Below are 5,270 nucleotides of genomic sequence, written 5' to 3' on the forward strand. Positions count from 1 at the left end.
TGTGGGAACAATAATCAACTAGCATAGGAAGGCAAAACAAGCATAACTTTGAAACTTTAAGCACATAGAGAGGAAACTTAATATTATTGCAATTCCTACAAGCATATATTTCTCCCTCATAATAATTTTCAGTAGCATCATGAATGAATTCAACAATATAACCAGCACCTAAAGCATTCTTTTCATGATCTACAAGCATAGAAAATTTACTACTCTCCACATAAGCAAAATTCTTCTCATGAATAGTAGTGGGAGAAAACTCAACAAAGTAACTATCATGGGATTGAAAATTGAAATCAAGATGACAAGTTTCATTGTTATCATTATTCTTTAAAGCATACATGTCATCACAATAGTCATCATAGATAGGAGGTATGATTTCATCATAATAAATTTGCTCATCAAAACTTGGGGGACAAAAAATACCATCTTCACCAAACATAGCTTCCCCAAGCTTGTGGCTTTGCATATCATTAGCATCATAGATATTCAAGGAATTCATACTAACAACATTGCAATCATGCTCATCATTCAAATATTTAGTGCAAAACATTCTAATGCATTCTTCTTCTAGCACTTGAGCACAATTATCGGAATCCTTATTTTCATGATAGATATTAAAAAGATGAATCATATGAGGTACCCTTAATTCCATTTTTGTAATTTTATTTTATAAACTAAACTAGTGATAAAACAAGAAACTAAAAGACTTGATTGCAAGATCTAAAGATATACCTTCAAGCACTAACCCCCCGGCAACAGCGCCAGAAAAGAGTTTGATGTCTACTACACAACCTTCTCCTTGTAGACGTTGTTGGGCCTCCAAGTGCAGAGGTTTGTAGGACAGTAGCAAATTTCCCTCAAGTGGATGACCTAAGGTTTATCAATCCGTAGGAGGCATAGGATGAAGATGGTCTCTCTCAAGCAACCCTACAACCAAATAACAAAGAGTCTCTTGTGTCCCCAACACACCCAATACAATGGTAAATTGTATAGGTGCACTAGTTCGGCGAAGAGATAGTGATACAAGTGGTATATGGATGGTAGATAAAGGTTTTTGTAATCTGAAAATATAAAAATAGCAAGGTAACTAATGATAAAAGTGAGCGTAAACGATATTGCAATGATAGGAAACAAGGCCTAGGGTTCATACTTTCACTAGTGCAAGTCCTCTCAACAATAATAACATAATTGGATCACATAACTATCCCTCAACATGCAACAAAGAGTCACGCCAAAGTCACTAATAGCGGAGAGCAAACGAAGGGATTATGGTAGGGTATGAAACCACCTCAAAGTTATTCTTTCCAATCAATCCGTTGGGCTATTCCTATAGGTGTCACAAACAGCCCTAGAGTTTTAGGGTATATGGAGATATATAGGCGGAAGAAATACGTCAGGGGGGCCACGAGGGGCCCACGAGGGTGGAGGGCGCGCCCAGGGGGGTGGGCGCGCCCCCCTGCCTCGTGGCTTCCTCGTTGATCCCCTGACGTGCACTCCAAGTCTTCTGAGCTTCTTCTGATCCAAAGATAAGTTTCGTGAAGTTTCAGGTCAATTGGACTCCGTTTGATTTTCCTTTTCTATGATATTCTAAAACAAGGAAAAAACAGAAACTGGCACTGGGCTCTGGGTTAATAGGTTAATCCCAAAAATGATATAAAAGTGTATAATAAAGCCCATAAACATCCAAAACAGTAGATAATATAGCATGGAGCAATCAAAAATTATAGATACGTTGGAGACGTATCAGTTGTCATTTGATGAACGGGATCACATCATTAGAGAATGATGTGATGGACAAGACACATCCGTTAGCTTAGCATAATGATCGTTTAGTTTTATTGCTATTGCTTTCTTCATGACTTATACATGTTCCACTGACTATGAGATTATGCAACTCCCAAATACCGAAGGAACACCTTGTGTGCTATCAAACGTCACAACGTAACTGGGTGATTATAAAGATGCTCTACAGGTGTCTCTGATGCTGTTTGTTGAGTTGGCATAGATCGAGATTATGATTTGTCACTCCGAGTATCGGAGAGGTATCTCTAGGCCCTCTCGGTAATGCACATCACTATAAGCCTTGCAAGCAATGTAACTAATGAGTTAGTTAGGGGATGATGCATTATGGAATGAGTAAAGATACTTGCCGGTAACGAGATTGAACTAGGTATGATGATACCGACGATCGAATCTCGAGCAAGTAACATACTGATGACAAAGGGAACAACATATGTTGTTATGCGGTTTGACCGATAAAGATCTTCGTAGAATATGTAGGAGCCAATATGAGCATCCAAGTTCCGCTATTGGTTATTGACTGGAGATGTGTCTCGGTCATGTCTACATAGTTCTCGAGCCCGTAGGGTCCGCATGCTTTACGTTCAATGACGATTTGTATTGTGAGTTATGTGATTTGATGACCGAAGTTTGTTCGGGGTCCCGGATGAGATCATAGACATGACGAGGACTCTCGAAATGGCCGAGAGGTAAAGATCGATATATTGGAAGGTTATATTCGGACACCGGAATGGTTCCGAAGTGTTTCGGGTATTTTTCAGAGTACCGGGAGGTTACCGGAACCCCCGGGGAAGTAGTGGGCCTTAATGGGCTTTAGTGGAAAGGAGAGAAGGGGCGTAAGTGGTGGCCGCCCCCCCCCCCCCCATGGATGGTCTGAATTGGACTAGGAGGGGGCGGCGCCTCCCTCTTTCCTTCTCCCTCTCTTCCTCCTTCCCTCTCTCTCCCTCTTGGAAAAGGAAGGGGACTCCCACTAGGATTGGGAATCCTAGTTGGACTCCCCTATGGCGCATGCCCCCCTATGGCCGACCTCCTCCTCCCCCCTCCACAGTTTAGCCACCCCAAAGCACAACACACAATCTCTTAGCCGTGTGTGGTGCCCCCTCCATAGTTTACCACCTCGATCATATCATCGTAGTGCTTAGGTGAAGCCCTGCGCCGGTAAACTCATCATCACCGTCGCCACACCATCATGCTGATGGAACTCTCCCTCGTCCTCAACTGTATCAAGCGCTCGAGGGACGTCATCGTGCTGAACGTGTGCTGAACACGTTTGGTTGGATCATGAAGACGTTCGACTACATCAACCGCGTTACTAAACGCTTCCGCTTTTGGTCTACATAGGTACGTAGACACACTCTCCCGGTCTCGTTGCTATGCATCTCCTAGATAGATCTTGCGTGATCGTAGGAATTTTTTGAAATACTGCGTTCCCCAACAATAATGTCGGCTGAAAACCTAGGTGATGTTTAAGCTTATTTATGCAAACAAGAGCAAAAGAGTTCGTAAAAGTTTTTCTTTTTCACTTTCAGTTTATCAACTGAATTGCTTGAGGACAAGCAAAATTTAAGCTTGGGGGAGTAGATACATCTCCAACGTATCTACTTTTCCTAATGCTTTTTGAGGGAGTCCTAGATTAGGGGGTCTCCGGACAGCCGGGCTATATCCTTTGGCCGGACTGTTGGACTATGAAGATACAAGATTGAAGACTTCATCTCATGTCCGGATGGGACTTTACTTGGCGTGGAAGGCAAGCTAGGAAATACGGATATGTATATCTTCTCCTTTGTAACCGACCTTGTGTAACCCTAGCCCCCTCCGGTGTCTATATAAATCGAAGGGTTTTAGTCCATAGGACAACATACAATCATACCATAGGCTAGCTTCTAGGGTTTAGCCTCTTTGATCTCGTGGTAGATCAACTCTTGTAATACTCGTATCATCAAGAACAATCAAGCAGGACATAGGGTGTTACCTCCATTAAGAGGGCCCGAACCTGGGTAAACATCGTGTCCCTTGCCTCCTGTTACCATCCGCCTTAGACGCACAGTTCGGGACCCCCTACCCGAGATCCGCCGGTTTTGACACCGACATTGGTGCTTTCATTGAGAGTTCCACTATGTCGTCATCATAAGGAATATGGCTCACCTCGTTGTCAAGGACAACATCACCTATGGGGGAGCCCTGGCTGTAGGCCAAACTCTCCGACTAGGCGGCTTCGTCATGACCGCCCGCTCGACCGCTACGCCGACGATGACCTCTCGGGTCGTCGAAAATAGCCTCCACATTAGCTCAAAATTTGCCGAGCAGATGGATCCAATGGAGCTCTCCTCTTTGAACGAGATCTTGGATCGTATTGCCGCTCTGGGAGTCACTACGGACTACGATCGGATCGGGCTTAAACCCGACCAAAGGGAGATTAACTCTCCGCCGGTCACCCATCAGATAGCGGTGGTGGAGGAGCAATGCGGCGATTCTCCCTCTATCTTGAGGACAAACTATATCCGGATTCCCGAGCTCTCCAAACAGGATACTCACTCACGGGAGGACACCGCCCTAACCCTGAATCCAGAATCAGGCCACATACCGAACCCACAGGGCAACATCCCGGAGCCCGAACTTCCAAGATCAGAAACTCCCCTGCCCAGGGATCACAGATTGGGTCAAGGTCTGGACTTAAATCCACCCACCCACCCAGATACAAACGATCTTTCCCACATTAGGCAAGCGCCCCAAGAGACAGTACATCACTATTGGGCCAGATTCCTCCTTGTAATGAACAAGGTCAAGGACTGTCGCGAGGAAGATGCAATTTCATTCTTTTGCAACAATTGCACGGACAAGGGAGTCCTCAATGCCATAAGTCGCCATGATGTAGCACACTTCGCTGACTTGGTGGCCATAGTACGGAAATACTGTGTGATGGAAAGTGTCTGGAAAACCCAAACGCAATTTTGGGATAATCCGGCTCTGACAAAACCCCCAGTCCGAACTAAAAGGGTGCACTCTCATAAGTCGCCCGACTCAATTACAAAGAAGCAAAAGCCCACTACAGGGCGTGGAACCGTATTGGAGGGATGGCTCAACGGGCCCTGCAAAATCCACAGTATAGCGGATACCATCTCAACACACAGCCTTAGAGCATGTTGAGTACTCCGGCAGGTGGCCAAAAGCGGTGAGGATCTTCTCACCCAAAATACCTCAGAGCACCTTCCCACGGATAACAACACAGTATTAACGGTCTTCGAGACCTTCGCCTCAAATAATAGGTGTAAGTGAGCACTCCGCAGCCTTGCCGAAGTCTGCCACGTGACAGCAATAAATCCATGGAGCGACACGGCTATCACCTTCAATGCCAGTGACGAACCTAAATTCCGAACAGCCCGAGCACCAGCCAGTTTGGTCCTCAGTCCAATTGTGGATGGCTTTCGGCTCACTAAGGTGCTCATGGATGGCGGCAACGGATTAAA

Source organism: Triticum urartu, chromosome 2A (assembly GCF_056163025.1).
Source record: "Triticum urartu cultivar PI428250 chromosome 2A, HENAU_Tu73, whole genome shotgun sequence".
Taxonomy (NCBI): Eukaryota; Viridiplantae; Streptophyta; class Magnoliopsida; order Poales; family Poaceae; genus Triticum; species Triticum urartu.